This window comes from Eurosta solidaginis, chromosome 2 (genome assembly GCF_040869045.1).
Source record: "Eurosta solidaginis isolate ZX-2024a chromosome 2, ASM4086904v1, whole genome shotgun sequence".
In the NCBI taxonomy this organism is placed as follows: Eukaryota; Metazoa; Arthropoda; class Insecta; order Diptera; family Tephritidae; genus Eurosta; species Eurosta solidaginis.
Window position 1 is genome coordinate 299,889,075 of NC_090320.1, and position 19,064 is coordinate 299,908,138.

The window sequence follows — 19,064 nt, forward strand, 5'->3', positions numbered from 1 at the left end:
GGTTAAATAGTCAAAGCAAACCGAGAAAACCCGCAAGTTTATTAAAATTTTCCACAGTGTAGTTGGCGTAGAAAAGTAGAAGAAAGAGAAGAGTAGAAAGTGTTTATATTAAATATTTTTCAAATATCGCTTTATACAAAAAATATGTTTATATTGTGAATATTAGCATCACTAAGCTGTTAGTAAATAATCACGCAACAACAAAAACATGAACTAGCCACTCTTATGTACGTGTACACATTAAAGCAGGGATAACCAAAATTGAAACTGTGGCTGTATTAGTGAAAGCGCGATGATCGTATGAATCACTTGATGCACGATTCATTCGCCTATTAGCAAGCAACGAGGCAACATCGTATGCAAGAATTTTGTTTATTTACGCGCAAGATTAGGAGACTTCGCGCATAAATAGCATACAAGCGACACCAACAATCGATGTTGCTACTCGGCTTGTTGAGCGACAACTAAAGACGAAAGAGAATAACAATACGTGTGAAGTGGCGCCAATAATTATTCAACTAAATGGTTATCCCTGCATTAAAGCTAGCAACACTTATGTAGAAGGCGACGAAGAGCTATCTCACACACACAGATGTAGTCATCAGCCGAAGTAGTTACTCACACATACACACGCATATGGCTTAAACTACAAATATACTTGGACTTATAAAGCTGGTAACTAACCAAGCATGAGCTACAACTGTTCGGGAAATTACTAGACTTTAGGAGAAATGGGTTAACGAGGAAGCCGAGAGTATAAAAGCAGGGCAAGCTGAGTAATAACGAATCAGTTTTGATTTAAGCACGCTATTAGTTGTGAAGTATAATTGTGAAGTACTACCAAAGTAATCTAAATAAAGACCAGTTTGCAATACGGAATATTGGAGTGATTTATTCAACAGTTTAGCGATTCGAACGTTAGCAGAAGGTTTCAAATAAGTGGAATTTCTCTTAAATTCGTCACAATATGTACGGACATATGTCTGTATTTGTATTGTTTTTAATATTTAAAACAGGGCCTTTCAAATTCACATCTGTGAATACAAAAATTGTACCGATAATTACTAACAAAAATCAAATATTTGTTTCCTTTTATTTTCGTTGAAAAATTTCTAAAACGTTTTCGGAAAACGTAAATTCTAAAATACTTAAAAGTTCTTGATGACAAATTGCTAATTTTATAATTACAATTTAAAAAAGAATATTTGAAGTTTTCTGTTCCTGTTGTTGTGTTAACAGTGGTACGCCCCATTCAATAGGTGCGACCACTCATAAATTGGTATCAAAGTCCTATAATTGGAGTCCAAGGAAACTAGCAGTTTCAACAGGGTTGGACTATAGAGTTGCTGCTGTTAGAGGCGTAGATTCCACATTACAATTGAAAAGATGGTTGGTGTCATATAGTGTCACTTCACATGCAGGACATACATTACATATGTCGGGTTTTATTGTGGACAAGTAAGAGTTTAACCTGTTACAGTATCCAGAACGAAATTTGGTCAGAATGACTCGTGTCTTCCTTGGCGGTCTGCTTTCTTCTTCTGCAAGGTTTTGGTAGTGTGCTCTTTTATGTTGAATACTTTTGCCTCGTTGCTTTATTTTTCCCCGAATGCTGCTGGCAAGCGACCTGAGAATTTTGGTGCGGCTTTGTACTTTTGAAACAATTTCGGAGGCATGTGCTTTGAGGTTAGAGTATTATCGAACGTTACCCCTCAGATCCTTGTGTGACTGACTGTCGGTAGAGTCAACGACGTGAACGTCCAATATTTGCGTCATCTGCTCCTTGACATGTTGTAAACAGAGTGGCCGTGGATAGTGCAACGTCGCGCGAAAAACTAGGGGATAGCTATTACATTTAAAAAATTTCAATGCGCGATAACCTCCGAAGAAATTTTACGCCGAGCTTCTCTTCCAAGTTTTGGTTTTTCCTACAAATTGGTGGGAAGGGACCTACATGTTTTTACGCCAACTCCGCACGGCATCTGCAAGGCAGATAAGTTTTCACTGAAAAGCTTTTCATGGCAGATGGGCGACCCCGATGAAAAAACTTTTTTCTAATTGAAACAACTTTTTTCTAAATTTTTGATGCTACCTTGCCCGGGAGTTGAGTCCAGACCCTCGGTGTGGTAGGTGGAACACGTTACCACCACACCGCGGCTGTCGCCATAGCTATTAATTATACCCAGCTGTACTTGTACACAGGGTATTATAACTTAGATTGGATAACGGTTGGTTGTACAGGTATAAAGGAATCGAGATAGATATAGACTTCCATATATCAAAATAATCAGTATTGTCAAAGACAGAGTTACGGGTGAACATTCGAAGAGTGCAGACGTGCGAGCGTGCATAAGCTCACGACAATCGGCATATGAATTTCTATTTTCTATTCTTTCTTTAAACATAAATGTCAAATTCAATTACTTTTATTAAATTACATAAACATAACTCGGAACGTTTCATTATTTAATCGGGTTTTAATAGTTCAGAAGTAGGATTCGCGCGGGCCTACAAAATATTTTAGACATACGTACATACATATATGTCTACCTATCGAATGTACAAAAACGAAGTTTCTCCTCAACGCGTACAGATGTATGTACCAAAATAGAGCAACGTTCTCTGCTCAAACGAAATACTTAAAACGAAAAGCTTAACAAAAGGAGCAACGTACTTGGCTCAACGGAAAATATTTCAAACGGCACTGGCAACGGCTAGTCTTTCACAGCAAACAGCAACGTTATTGTTGTAGCGAAAGACAGTGCAAAATTCAGCGAATTAAGTCTGCTAACGGCAAGGCAGCAACGTCACATGTGTATACGTGTGTACAGGCCAACGACAATCAACGTTACGGGTGCAAACGAAGCAGTAAAGCGAACATACACATAAACACTACTCAACGTTTTAAACGGCGCAAATCAACGCTAACGCAGAGACGGCGCAGCGATCTAGCTTTACAGGAATTGGACAACGGCAGCAGACGCTACGCAGAATTGTTCTGCCTAACGGGAAAACAAACGAAAATTGTTGTTGGCATGCTTGCTTGGGGTCGAAGTGGAAAAATACTGGAGTGGCAAGCAGACAGCGACAAGAACGGACAGTTTTTGGCAAGCAACGGCGACGAAAGGGAGCAAAAGTTAATTGCTTAAGCAACGGCTTGTAAAATAAAGGGAAAAAACTGAAGCAAAAGTCACCATGCAAATAAAAATAGAATCTTTAACCGTGGCACAAATAAATAAACTATTGCGAAACGCAAATATTTCAGCGACAGGCAATAAAGCACACAAAGTTGCGGCATTAATTCAACATTTTGATTCTGATGAAATTGATGCCAATGAGATCGATCAGGAAGAACCTTGGGAAAGACCAATCAGTGAGTTGAGGGATATGATCACGGAATTAACAAGGTCATTGCAAACGCAAAATGCATCACGACCATCCGTTGAACCTGTTACATCCCAAGAAACAGTACGAGAATCCAATGTACAATCGACCACACAGCAGGCATCCACGTACAAAATACAAGACATTGTTGGAATCTTACCAGAGTTTAACCCGTTGAAGAAATTAATCACTGCACAACAATTTGTAACGAAGGCTGAGCAGCTGCAACGAACATACTTATGGAGTGACAATTTGCTACTTTTTGCGGCACAACAAAAGCTCGTAGGCGTAGCAAAAAGCTGGCTGGATGCTCAACCGGTGTTCCAGTCTTGGACTGATTTGGTGAGTATGCTATTGAAAGATTTTCCGTGTGTTCTGCGGAAATTCACAGGGAACTTGGCCGACGCAAGCGAAAATCTGGCGAGACATTGATTGAATATTACTACGAGATGTTAACGCTCGGAAGACGGGGTAATTTAGATGACGCATCTATAAACTTTTATACGATCAATGGTATAAGCGATCCACAAACAACACGTACGCTATTAGCAATGAATCTAAATACCAGCAATGAGCTGCTACAGTCACTAGAAAACTTACAAACGGTACAGTCAACAAATTCGATACAGCCAAACCCAACGTCAACGTTTAGCACTAACATGCGCAGTGGATGCTCTGAACAATCGCAAAGATCAGTGAAGTGCTTCAACTGCAATGAACATGGACATATCGCTGTTAAATGTCCGCAACCACAAAAGAAACAACGCTGTTCTAAGTGCTCGAAAGTGGGCCATGACAGCAAGGAATGTCGAGTAAACACCAAGCCAAACGTAGCAGAAATTGTGGAGTCGAAAAAACCTTCGCAAGTGCCACCTATAATTCAACACGTCACAATTGATGGTAAATCTTACGACGCATTGGTCGATACAGGCAGCGACCACTCACTAATAAGCGAACAAGTAATACCAACGATGCAATGCATCCCTGCATATAAGCGCTTTAAAGGTTTCGGAGGTTCAACTGTGGAATCTACACGAAAGGCCGACGTAAAGTTAATGATCAATAACGAAAATGTCCACGCAAACTTATACGTAGTACCGGGCAATAAACTTGGGTATGACCTACTACTTGGACGAGATATTTTGTGCGGAGCCAACAAACGGCTGGTCATCGACAATGGGTCTTTACAGTTACAAGTCAAATCGAACATGTTTAAAATCAACGATCAGCTGAATGATACACAACGTAACGATGTAAAGTCCATGTTACATGAGTATGAAGATTGCTTTGCGGAAGATGTGTCAACGTTGGGAAGATGTAACACTACCACTATGGAAATTAAAGTGACACAGTCGGGACCAATAGTCGGAAAACGATATCAGGTTCCACTATCGCAACAACGAGAATTAACGTCAATTTTAAACAACTTAGTGGTCAACGATATAATCCGTCCAAGTACATCACCACACGCTGCATCGGCACTTTTAGTACGCAAAGCCAGCGGAGAGAGCCGAATGTGCATCGATTACAGGGCACTGAACGCCGTCACTGAACGTAAGAACTTCCCAATGCCTGTGGTCGAAGAGCAACTCTTTAAGTTAGCTGGAGGGAAATTCTTCACTACATTGGACATGACCTCTGGCTATTACCAGATTCCGATGGATGAAAGCAGCAAGAAATATACTGCCTTCCTTACTCATGATGGATTATTCGAATATAATGTCATGCCATTCGGATTAGTCAATGCCCCAATGTACTTCCAGGAAATGATCACCAAAGTAACGTCAAAATTATGTAATCGAGACCGAGTCATCAGCTACGTCGATGAGATGATAATAGCAACACCAACAGTGGACGAAGGTAAGATCGTGCTAAAAGAAGTCTTGGAGGCGATACGTCACTGTGGTCTCACACTCAGACCTTCCAAATGTAACTTCCTTTGCGAGACCGTCAAATTTCTAGGTCACAATGTAGGTGACACCGGCATAAGTCCAGGTGATGGCAAGACGAAATGCATCAGCGATTTTCCCAAACCATCGAATGTCGTAGAAGTACGTCAGTTTCTGGGACTGACCGGATTCTTCAGAAAGTTTGTAGAGAAGCATAGCCACATCGCAGCACCACTAACAAAGCTGTTAAAGAAAGACGCAGTCTTCATTTGGTCAGAAGAACAAGACAGAGCGTTTGACCAGCTAAAGCAAGCAATCACGTCTAAGCCAGTACTAGTCTTGTACGATCCAAGTAAATCACATGAGGTGCATACGGACGCCAGCCACCTTGGTTTGTCAGGCATATTGCTGCAGGAGGAAGCTGATGGTCTTAAACCAGTGTCGTTTTATAGCCGTCAGTGCAATGATGCAGAGTCACGCTATGCAAGCCATGAATTAGAAGTCCTAGCCATAGTGGAAACACTAGACAGATTCCGAATGTATCTATTAGGCACGAAGTTCACCGTAGTTACGGACTGCAATGCGATCGTGACAACAAAAGCAACGTCGAAATTACCACCACGTATAGCCAGATGGTGGCTACGCCTACAAGAATATGAATTTGAGTGTAGGCATCGTCAAGGCTCGAAGATGCAGCACGTCGACTGCTTAAGCCGTTCGCCTACCCTACCTCCATCTGAGCCGGAGACTGTAGGTGAAAGAGTTCTAGCTATAACCAGTGAAAACAGCGACGACTGGATTTATACAATGCAGATGCAGGATGAACATGTGAAAACAATTGTTACAGCTTTGAAAACAAACGGCGATGGAGCATCTCAGTTCCGGGATGACTTCATCATTCACAACGGTCGATTATATCGAATTGTCCAAGATGAGCGACGACTAGTTATTCCTCAGGCTATCAGGTGGCGTGTCACCAAATCTTGTCATGACGACGCTGGCCACTTTGGAGTCGAGAAAACATTACAACGTCTGCAGAAGTATTTTTGGTTTAGGCAAATGAGGCGATACGTAAAGTCTTATATCGCAGCTTGTCCCGAATGCTGTTTAAATAAGATTAAAGGAGGCAAACTGGAAAGTCAAATGCATCTCACCGAAGTTCTACCAATTCCCTTTCGAGCAATGTATATGGATCATCTCGGACCGTTCATCAAAAGCAAACGAGGAAACCAATACGGTATTGTTTTAGTTTGTGGTTTCACCAAATACACGATATTGAAAGCGGTACGTAACACAAAGACGACACCAGTCCTATCAATGCTGCAAGAAGTTATGGCAATTTTCGGGCAGCCTTTACGGATTACCACTGACCGAGGAACTGCCTTTACATCAAAGGAATTCGAATCCTTTATGACACGCTTTGGGATTCAGCACGTCAAAACAGCTGTACGAACGCCCCGAGCAAACGGCCAGGCAGAGCGCGTCAACCGCACCGTATTATCAGCAATTCGATGCTCAACAAAGACCACCAAAGATTGGGACAGCACCCTTTCCAACATCCAGTGGTGCATTAACTCGCAAAACAATAGCACAACAAAGATAAGTCCCAACGAACTTGTGTTCAATTTCGATTTACGATGCGTCAGCGATAATCGACTAATACAAGCACTAAGCGACGAAATATCCATGTCAGATGACGACGACAAACAGGAGAAGCTACAGAACGCCATACAGAATATCAGCAACGAGAGGCAAAAATGGAAGCAAAGATACGACCAAAAGCATCAGAGTCCACCAGTATACAACGAAGGACAATTGGTCGTTATTGACCATGTACCAACCGCAACAGGTGACACACACAAACTCGATCCGAAATTCAAGGGGCCTTATATTGTCACAAAACAGCTGGTTCATGATCGATACGTTGTGGAAGATCTACCCGACGCACCACGTACACAACGAAGATACTGTAATGTAGTCTCCAGCGACCATATGAAACCATGGTGCCGTTTAAGTCCAGATCTCGAAGGCGACTATAATGAAGCAAACGAAAGTACCGAGGATGAGACGTCCTAGGAGGACGAATGTCAGGAAAGGCCGAGCTGTCAAAGACAGAGTTACGGGTGAACATTCGAAGAGTGCAGACGTGCGAGCGTGCATAAGCTCACGACAATCGGCATATGAATTTCTATTTTCTATTCTTTCTTTAAACATAAATGTCAAATTCAATTACTTTTATTAAATTACATAAACATAACTCGGAACGTTTCATTATTTAATCGGGTTTTAATAGTATCGAAAAAAAAATTTTATTGAGCCATGTCCGTCCGTCCGTCTGTCCGTTAGCACGATAACTTGAGTACATGACCTTAGCTGGACCCAGAATAGATTGGTATTGAAAATGAGCGAAATCGGATGATAACCACGACCACTTTTTATATATACATATCTCATTTTGGAAAACACAAAAAACCGGATTATTTAGTAAATAATACACATAGAATGTTGAAATTTTACGTGTGGACTGATATTGAGACTCTTGATACAAATTTGAGAAACAAATTTTAAAAAGGGCGTGGCACCGCCCACTTGTGATAAAATCAATTTTACAAATATTATTAATCATAAATCAAAAATCGTTAAACCTATCGTAACAAAATTCGGCAGAGAGGTTGCCTTTACTATAAGGAATGCTTTGAAGAAAAATTAACGAAATCGGTTAACGATCACGCCCACTTTTATATAAAATATTTTTAAATGGGTCGTGGACGAATAAAATAAGCTTTATCTTTGCAAAACTTCACATTTTAAAAAATGGGAGTGGCACCGCCCCTTTTATGATTAAGCAATTCTCTATGTTTCGGGAGCCATAACCCGAAGAAAAATTAGTTGAGAATAGAACCATATGTATTATTTCGCAGCCTTCTAACACTATTAAGCACACAAAACAAACAACAGCATTTCAAGTGTACCGCTGTGTATGTAATGTTCGGTTTCACCCGAACTTAGACTTCCTTACTTGTTTTGAATACTAATTAATGATAGCGCGCTTTGCCTTACACACCGAAGATCCTGGTTCACGCCCCGGGAAAATCAACATCAAAATTTTAGAAACAAGTTTTTTCAATTAGAAAAAAGCTTTCTTAGCGGAGTCGCTCCCTCGGCAGTGTTTGGCAATGATTCCGAGTGTATTTCCGCCTTGAAAAGCTCTGTGAAAACTCATCTGCCTTGCAGATGCCGTTCGGAGTTGGCATAAAACATGTAGGTCCCGTCCCGCCAATTTGTAAGAAAAATGAAAAGCAGCACAATGCAAATTGGAAGAGAAGCTAGGCCTAGAATTTCTTCGGAGATTATCGCGCCGTGGATTTATTTTTTATTTGAACTAATTCGCCTATCGAAGGGCCAGGTCCTGTTGCCATTATCGTGCAGTCGTCGGCATAGGAAATGGTAGTAGCTGCTTCTGGTGAAGAAAGGAGCTTTGCTTTGTAGAAATTAAACAGAAGTGGAGGTAGAACACAACCCTGTGGTACCGCCTGTTTAATTGTTCTACGTTTTGAAGTTTCGCTTCTAAATTGAACCGACGCTTGCCGACCATTTCATCTTTTTGGACAAGGGGGAAGTGGTAAACCTTTTATGTCTTGGAGCAGTGCCGTGCTTGATTGTGTCACAAGCTTTTGACAGGTCAAGTGCCACGAGCACCATCCTATGATGGCGTTTTTGCTGCTCTTCCCATTTGGAACGTGTGTGTTCATTTACCAGCCGCATAGTATGCAAGTTAAGATTCCTGATGTGAGGATCTGTAAGGTCTCTTGTAACTCCAATTAATTTGTTTGAAGTTTCTCAAAACTTGCATTTATTTTTCACATTTCTTGTGAAGGCTGATTATCTTCGATACAAGGGTAGGTTGACATGGCCGGTGGGTAGAGACCTCACATAGGCTGAATCAGTCATTACTTTCGTATGTACAAAATTTTATTTTTTGTATCGATGTAGTAATCTGAAACCCAAAAATCTTGAGTGACTTGAAACTTTTACTTCCTTAGTCTAAAATTGATTTGAATGCATACGAGGGTTCCTGTTTACAATCGACTATTCGCTTGATCGACTATTCGAGCAGCAACTTTTGCATTGATTGAATATCGACAAAAGCTGATATTTGATTTCAACAAAGCACACGCTAGACTGTAATGCAATAATAAAGGTGATGTCAACAACACAACCTCACTTTTTCTATTTGCCAGTATTTACTTGTACTACAAAAGTAATAAATTTAAACAATTAAAATGCTATGTTTTACGTACAAGTTTCCTCAAAAAAACAAGTTTTCTGATAAATTTTACCTATAATCTTTTGGGGAATACCTTACATAGGTGTTATATTTCTAAAGATATAGTAAAATCTCCTCCGATCGTAGTAGAATTCACAGGCAGTTATGTATGATAGACAACCCTTTAAAATATGCATGCCGAACTTGTCAGAATAAGGGAACTCGTCAGCGGGATGAGAGCACCAAAATATTCATTTCATCATGGCACAAGGCGAATCTATTGCTGGCAAAGCAAATTCAACCAATTCGCCGTGCAGAAGAATATCAAATTAAAAGAAAATTTACATTGATTTCGATTAACTGACATATTGTCACGGCGAATCTATACAAGGTGGTAGCAAAGCGAATTCGCCGTGCAAAAGAATGTCAAGTAAAAAGAAAATTTTCATTGATTTCGATTAACTGACATATTGTTGTACAAGGCTTTGTATGGAAAATTATCAAGAAGAAGCAATCAGCTGTTCGGATAACACCACCTCTACTGAATTCGTCTTGAATATTGTTGTACAAAGCATTGTATGAAAAATTATCAAGAATAAGCAATCAGCTGATGGGATAACAACACCTGGTACTGAATTCGCCTTGAGGCGTTGTATCGAAAATAATCAAGAGGAAGCAATCAGCTCTTGGGATGACAACGTCTGGTAGTGAATTCGCCTTGTCATGGCAATAGAACTGTAATTAATTGAATATTGACGCTTTCATAAAATAATTTTTTTTAGTTTAGGAATAAAATTACAGAATTTTATATACATTTTTTAAAATAAATTACATTGTTTGCAGCAAAATGAGTTTACGGAAACGTACATATGTAGCTGGAAATCGAATGCAGATGCCATTGCGAATTCATACAAGTGAAAAATCTTTATTTTCTTCCATTGCCATACCTACCTGTCAAATAATAACTGACAGGGAGAATGGCTGTCGCGAATGGCCAGAGAATGGAAGATAGGTTTGTTTTTTTGCTCGCGGTTATTAAATTGAACTGCCATGAATTGCCCATTTGTGACTCAAATCAGCTTTTGTTTTAAATGTGTGCACTGAAAATCACACTACATATTTCTATTCATTTCTGAAATCTAGTTAACAGATAAAATCTGAGCAGCCACTTAAGCAAACATTTTAAAATATATAAATAATGCAATAAACCAGTCGTCTACAAAAATGTTTAAAAAACACTATTGAGCAAATAATTTAAGTAATCGAACAGCGATTGAACAGGTGATCGAGGCTGCTTACTATTGTGAACGTTTTTGTCGAACATTCGCCACTTGTATGAATTCACAATGGCAGATGCTTTCACACAGTGTCTTTAGGAATCGTAGAACTTATTAAAAATTACAAAAAAGAAAATTTTTTTCAAATAGTCGAATCTGTCACAAATCGAATGCGTAGAACTAGTTGCATAGTGATACTGTTTTTTTTGCTAAATATTTGCTAATCGTCTAATCGATTATTAACTTATCGATTATTCAAATACTCGGTTATCAAGAGCTCTATTACGAAAATTTCAAGATTTTCAACCGAATTGTTCGAAAACGTTCTCGAAATTGGTTTGCATAAATTTTGTCTGTATTACTAAACGGGGAGTGCTTTATTGCTCTTAATGTATAAAAAACTTTTTGGGAGAAAAATAAACCAACGTGACATCAGGACGGACAAGGAGACAGCTTTTTCGATTATACATACCTTGTAAGTCTCTTCAAAGCCTTTTCCCTCGGGAGTGGCATTCGAATCCAAACTCCTACGATAGTTGAACTGTTACAAACGCATTCAGCCAAAGCCATGACTTTGTTGTTATGCAACTTTTTCTCAATTGCCTTTCTTGCATTGCTTATTTCATGGACAGTACATAATACTTTATATATGTTAGGTTGGAAAAAAGCTAAGCTTTTGTTGTTGACGGTTTAAAACAGTCCCAGTTCCAGTTCAGTTCGACCATCGCAGAAGTGCGGTTCGAATCTGCCCTGCCGGGAAAAAAGGCTTTGAAGAGATTTACAAGGTATAATCGAAACAGCTTTCGCCTTGTCCGTCCTGATCCCGTTGGTTTAATTTTTCCACATTATTAAATGATATTTCTTTAATTAACAAATAGAAATAAAAGATGAAAATAACTGGAAACGTTTGTTTATAATTTTAGCTGCAAACCGAGTTAGGGGTACGTTTTTTAATTTTTTTATATTTTTTTGATAGGAAACATAACATTTAAATTTGTGATTTATTAAAAAATATATCTATATATATATATATGGTACCAAAGCCGCAGGATAAGTGGGAAATTGCAATAACGTCATAAGAAAGGGGGCGGGGAAAAAAGGATGGCAACAATAACTAAACAAAATCACCGTATATGGGACAGTTACGAAAGTTCCAATTAGAATTTTTTTTTAAATATGTGCATACATACTAACATAAATATATAGTGAAAGAGAAAAAAGAGCAAACGAAGTATTTATTAAAAAAAAAAAAAATTATAAAAAGACAACATTCCAAACAAACTTAAATTGCGTATTAAACAAAGTATTTGCCAAAATTGCAATGCCGAAATGCGCAAAACAAAAACCAACAAAAAAAAAAAAAAAACAACAAGTTCAAAATTTGGTTGGAGTAAATATATTTTGTGTTTATTAATATGATTTTATGCAAAATATATTTATATTTAAAATTATTGTATAATATTACATATATCATGCATTTAGCACTACGTTAACGTAAATTAGCATAAATATATATATGTACATATGTATATATAATTTATATATTAATGTCTTATTCTAATTATAGCTGCATACAATTTTAAATAAATATTAATCGATTTTGTAAAAGCACAAATTGTTTTTTAAGATACATAAAAAAATTAATATATGTACGCATGATATTAATACAAATGTGCAAATGTTCGGATGCAATGAAAATTAAAATTAAAGATGCATTTCGAAAAGCGGCACGTATCTAAATATAATACCCCGATCGATTATTTTCATAATGGACAAAGAGTTAAAAGATTTCGAAATCTCTTTCGAATAAGCCAATTGTTTATAATGCTTCATAGATTTAGCGATTAATTTGCATAAAACCTAATTTAATTGAAAAATATAGGATCGACAAATAGACGATTCTATACTTGTTTTGACTACTTCGATTTTTAAACTTAAAAAATTCTGATAACTTGATTTTTTAGAACTTTTTTTTTAATTCTTAAAATGAATATAGATTGGATTGTACCCGGTTGTTGTTCTTGTAGCAGTGGTATTTACCATTGTTATGGCCAAATACCCGGAATATTCCTTTTTTGTATCTTTTCTGCATATTTTTAAACCATTTTTATTTCAAACATATCTCCACCTGGAGCTTTAACTGTTAAGCTTTATTAAATATCATTTTTTAACATGCCATGTCTCAAGTTCGGCGACGAGGAGTTGGTAAGGCGCATGTAGCAGCTTCTTCGTAAAATATGGGCGGACGAGTGCATGCCCGACGATTGTAAGCTAAGTGTTCTTTGCCCAGTCCACAAGAAGGGGGATACTGCAAAATGCACCAACTGTCGTGGAATCAGCCTTCTTAATATCGCATATAAGGTCCTTTCAAGAGTATTATGCGAAAGATTGAAGCCCACCGTGAACCGGCTGATTGGACCTTATCAGTGAGGCTTCAGACCTGGTAAATCTACCATCGAACAGATTTTCACAATGCGCCAAATCTGGGAAAAACCCGTGAAAAGAGAATCGACACACATCACCTCTTCGTTGATTTTAAAGCCGCCTTCGACAGCACGAAAAGGAGCTGCCTATATGCCGCTATGTCTGAATTTGGTTTCCCCGCAAAACTTATACGGCTGTGCAAAATGAGGTTGAGCAACACCATCAGCTCAATCAGAATTGGGAAGGACCTCTCCGAGCCGTTCGAAACTAAACGAGGTTTCAGACAGGGTGACCCCCTATCGTGCGATTTCTTTAATTTGATGCTGGAGAAAATTATACTAGCTGCAGAAGTTAACCGCACTGGAACACTATTCTATAATAGCGTGCAATTACTGGCATATGCTGATGACATTGATATCATCGGCTTAAATACCCGCGCTGTTAGTTCTGCTTACTCCAAACTGGAAAAAGAAGCGGTAAAGATGGATTTGATGGTGAATGAGGACAAAACGAAGTACCTGCTGTCATCGAGCAAAGAGTCAGCGCATACGCGCCTTGGCAACCACGCTACTGTTGGCAGCCATAATTTCGAAATAGTAAAAGACTTCGTTTATTTGGAAACCAGCATCAACACTAGCAACAACATCAGCACTGAAATCCAGCGAAGAATCAATCTTGCCAATAAATGCTACTTTGGACTAGGTAGGCAATTGAAAAGTAAAGTTCTCTCTCGGCAAACAAAAATCATACTCTACAAGTCACTTATCGTACCCGTCCTGCTATATGGGGCAGAAGAATGGACCATGACAACAGCAGATGAAGCGGCTTTGGGAGTGTTCGAGAGAAAAGTTCTTGGAAAGATTTATGGACCTCTACGCGTTGCTGATGGTGAGTATCGAAGAAGATTTAATGATGAGCTGTACGAGCTATACGCAGACATCAACATAGTCCAGCGAATTAAAACACAGCGGCTGCGCTGGCTAGGCCATGTTATGCGAGTGAAAGATGATGCTCCGGCCAAGAAAGTGTTTCTATCGGAACCCGCCTATGGAAGCAGAGGTAGAGGGCGGCCTCCACTCCGTTGGAAGGACCAGGTGGAAAACGATTTAAACTCCCTCGGTGTGACCAATTGGCGTCGGTTGGCGGAGCGACTGGCGCGCCTTGTTAGACAGCCATAACCGATTAGACGGTTAAGCGCCAATTAAGTAAGTAAGTCTCCACTATAGGTTTATTTGACGTTTTCCTTTTTTTAGATTTGCACCACATGCACAGTTTCAACTTTTGTAAAATTTTTCAACCCGCAAAAAAAATTTACATTTTTGAATTAAACATATACATTTGCACATTTTACAAAGCAAAACTATATCTAAATATTCCTATTTGGTAATTCTTTTTATTTTACTCGTTTGGCAATAAAAAACTTAATTTGAAAATCTTTAAAAAGCATCTGTCATACATGAATTTAAAAACTATTCCTACCTTAAAATATATTCCTATCAAAAATTTACATGACATGAGTTTTACGTTGCCATACCTGAAATATTGTAATGATTGAACAAATTATTGAAGATTTAGTGAAGTTTTAACAGATGTCTAAATCTCGAATACAGCTCTAAGTGGAGATATGCTATAAGACTGCTTGGAATTACAATTCAGTAATTGAATTGATACAAATTACAAATTTTTGTTTTGACTTTCTACAAACTGCCCAGAAAACAATGGGAGTCAAAAATAAGTACGTAAGGAGTCCAAATTCGGATCGTTTGCGCTCAATTTGACCTCATTCCCGAGTCTGAAGTCAATATATTTCCCTTATTGTGATAGTCGTCCGACGAATATGAGTCCGATATGTCTCCTCGCAGGCTCATAAGCAGCTGATTGTCATTTATGTGCCTTATTGGCTTCATATACTGCTAATTTTAAATTCTATAATGAAATTAATTCGGGCGCTTATAATATGTCTACACAGTACACGCGGCGCATAAACGTTGCCGATGTAGGAATTTAGCAGTTCCCGAAATGGATCTATACAACGAGCTTTGGCAGTTGTCTAAATTTTTTCTTTCTTCTATTCTAATGTAAACATTTTTTCAATTAAGAAAAAATATATCATAACTATAATAATGACAAAATATTTGTTAGGCCTTGAGCTCGATTCAAACTCGCGATCGTACACGATTTCGGTAGTATGATTTCGTAAATTACATTCCTGTCCACACGATTATGCTTCTTCTTTTGCATAATTTCAAATGAAATTTGTTTTCGATTTTTCCCCACAGCCGAATTAAAATGTTCAAGATAAACATATGGTTTTGAAATTTGACAGCTAGTGCGGGCAGACCATCGATTATTTTGTGTAAATTGTAATCGACCACAGAATTGCTCAGTAAATTGCATATAATTTGGTTCAAATTTCGATGAAATTAAGAAGAATTTTTAATTTCGTTTGACAGTTTTCACATAACGAAATTAGCTAATTTCGAGCTAATTTTGGCTCAAATTAAGAATCTTCCGAAATCAACTTGATGTTGGTGCCGTGAAGACATAGTCTTAGGAAGAATTTTGGATACATATTCGATGCGTAAAATATAGAAAAGCAAATCTTTGTAAGAAACCCCTTTCTGATTTATACATAAATATGCATGAATTGCAATAAAATGTCAAACAAAGTAATTGACAATAAACAAAAATCCAGCATTATCAGTGTTTTGCACCAGATGGCGCAACACTGAATAAATATAGTTGGTAAAAAGGAATAGAAGTAGCAAATTTGCCAGTCAAACAATCCACCGCTGTATAGCTAAATGGTTAGCGCAGCATGCCTAAAGCGTACTGATGATGAAGGCTTAGCACCCTTCGAAATGGATCTATTTGCGCAGCTATGGCAGGTTGTCTGAAAAAATTTTCTACTTACTATTCCAAAAACAAAATACAATTTTTCAAATTTAGAAAAATTAAAAAATAACAATAATTATCATTAGGAATAAATTATTGTTCTGGCCTTGAGCTCGATTCGAACCTTGAATGATTTATCAATAGGCCGATAAAAACAAAAACAATTGTTAATAAACCATGAGCACTTGGGAATGTCAAACAAAGTAATTGACAATAAACAAAAATCCAGCATTATCAGTGTTTTGCACCAGATGGCGCAACACTGAATAAATATAGTTGGTAAAAAGGAATAGAAGTAGCAAATTTGCCAGTCAAACAATCCACCGCTGTATAGCTAAATGGTTAGCGCAGCATGCCTAAAGCGTACTGATGATGAAGGCTTAGCACCCTTCGAAATGGATCTATCTGCGCAGCTATGGCAGGTTGTCTGAAAAAATTTTCTACTTACTATTCCAAAAACAAAATACAATTTTTCAAATTTAGAAAAATTAAAAAATAACAATAATTATCATTAGGAATAAATTATTGTTCTGGCCTTGAGCTCGATTCGAACCTTGAATGATTTATCAATAGGCCGATAAAAACAAAAACAATTGTGAATTGCAATAGATAGAATTTAAGAATTCAAAATGAGTCCTAAATAAGTTGGAAATGTAAGAATCAGAAAAATTGGCCTTTTTTGACTCAGATATGATGACAATTATGAGTCGCTTGTAAATATTTATATTTATTCAAGCAAGTTTGGAGCAAATATTCATATTTTCTTATGAAAATTTTTAATTTCAATAAAATTCGTATATTTTAACTGCCTTTTTTGTATTGACATCGACATTTTCCACTCATCTACATCTTAAAAATGTAAGTTTTTCGAACTTACCGCTAAACTGCCGTGCTTTGTCCTAGCGTTGAACCCTATATGCCTTTACTAAGCGCTGACGTCGGTGTGCTCTACTTTCAAGGGTTTCCTCCTAAATATTTTGTTTTTAAACAAGATTTCCAAGTATACTTCCTCATTTACTGTCACGTTTTGAGATACGATTAAGTTATATTTATACCAATTTTTACCTTGTATAACCAATTATCGGGTATTTGCCATTTTACTTTTTCCCATCTCTAAACACGAACCAAGGCGAATTCAGTGACAAGTGATGTTATTCCATCGGCTGAATGCTTCTTGATAATTTCCGAATAACGCCTTGGTTAAGAAACAAGGCGAATTCAGTACCAGGTGTTGTTATCCCAACAGCTGATTGCTCCTTCTTGATTATTTTCCATACACAATATGTATCCTGTACAACAATATGTCAGTTAATCGTAATCAATGAAAATTTTCTTTCGACTTGACATTTTTCTGCACGGCGAATTGGTTGAATTCGCTTTGCCATCACCTTGTATAGATTCGCCTTGGTTCAGAAATATGTCAGTTAATCGAAATCAATGTAAATTTCTTTCTGACTTGACATTCTGCTGCACGGCGAATTGCGGTGAATTCGCTTTGACATCACCTTGTATGGATTCGCCGTGACATGAACCAACATTTTTGAATCAATTTCCTAGATGTTAAAAAATTCCAAAAAAAGTCTAGAAAAGAGGTCGACTAATAATACGCGTCCAAAAATATAGGGAGATGTGTCAAACGACACGTCTTGACATCAGTATTAATAATCCAAAGGCGAAAATAAAATTTTGGGGCTTTCAAAAAATATTAACGAAAATACAAGAAATGACCACGGGTCCCTCCGAAACCGGGGGTGGGGTTCATGGTATTTTTGCCCAGAACACCTTCTGCGTTGGCGGCCTGCAAATATCACCGGACAGATACAATTTTTCTTTTTCGCCTCCCGATTATTGTTACCGAAGTCAATACGCGTATTTTGAAACCTCTCCCAATATTTTTGGACGCGTATTAACCGTCGACACCTGTTCAAGACTTTTACCAAAAAAAAAAATTTAAATCTTGAAAAAATTAATTTGCAAAACATAAAAGAGAACGAAGATTGTTACTGATATTTGAGAAAAATTTAAGGCATCTTATTTTTGTGAATAATGTAATTAAATTTTTCGAATTTCGTTCAAAAAAGAAACCCATAACTTTTTCCGTGTTCTATTATCTTTTTTTTTTATTTTAACTATAAGTTGTTTCAATAATTATGTAAAAAAATAAACGTTTTTCATATTTATAAATTGTTCACTAAGCCATTTCGGTTTTAGCCACATTTTCGAAATGCCACAACCACAACGTTTGCCAATTAAGTTTCCTGATGAGCGCTGCATTTTTTTGTGTGTCATATTTCTTTGATCGTTCTTAAATTTTTTCCTATATTTTATTTGTGTAGGTTCTTTTAATTTCCCTCCGATTGCATGCATTTTTATTGTTGAACTTTCGAATGAGTTTTGCTTTTTCGATTTCTTTGCATAATAATAATTTCGGTTTATTAAATTCGCAGTAAAGTCATCTTGGTCTTGTTGTTCTTTTATTCTTAAAAATTAAACCGCCCGTTAGATTACGTAATAGGCTTAAAAAGTTAAGATTTAAAAGCAATAAAGTAGAAAACATAAAAAAATGAACAACAGAACGCACGAACGTCGATTTTTATAATCGAAATACTGTCCAAGGTGAATTGAAAAAAAAATAAGGACTTTATAACTTTGCCGGAACTCAACATTGTTATCATAAAAATTTAACACAGTGTTTTTTTTTTTTTGCCGAAGTTAGGCCAAATTTTTTCTGCTGGACATGATCGTATTCAAAAACCGACGTTCGGTCGCTCGCTAGATAAAACGATTGTGGTAGTTACAGTTTGGTGGCAAAGTTATCATCTAGGGTCTTTACCCGCTAACTGTGAAGAACTTTCAATAAGCCAATATTTTAATAAATTTGAAGTGTTTAGTGTCCTAAAGTTAACAGCTCAGATATCACGAAACCGT

The 19,064-nt window shown here is 37.5% G+C and overlaps 1 protein-coding gene across 1 annotated transcript in view; it reads right to left on the reverse strand.

The window, feature by feature from the left end:
• Positions 1-19,064, reverse strand: part of Cdc14 (cell division cycle protein 14) — a 65,443-nt gene that overhangs the window by 10,618 nt on the left and 35,761 nt on the right. The window lies entirely within an intron of this gene.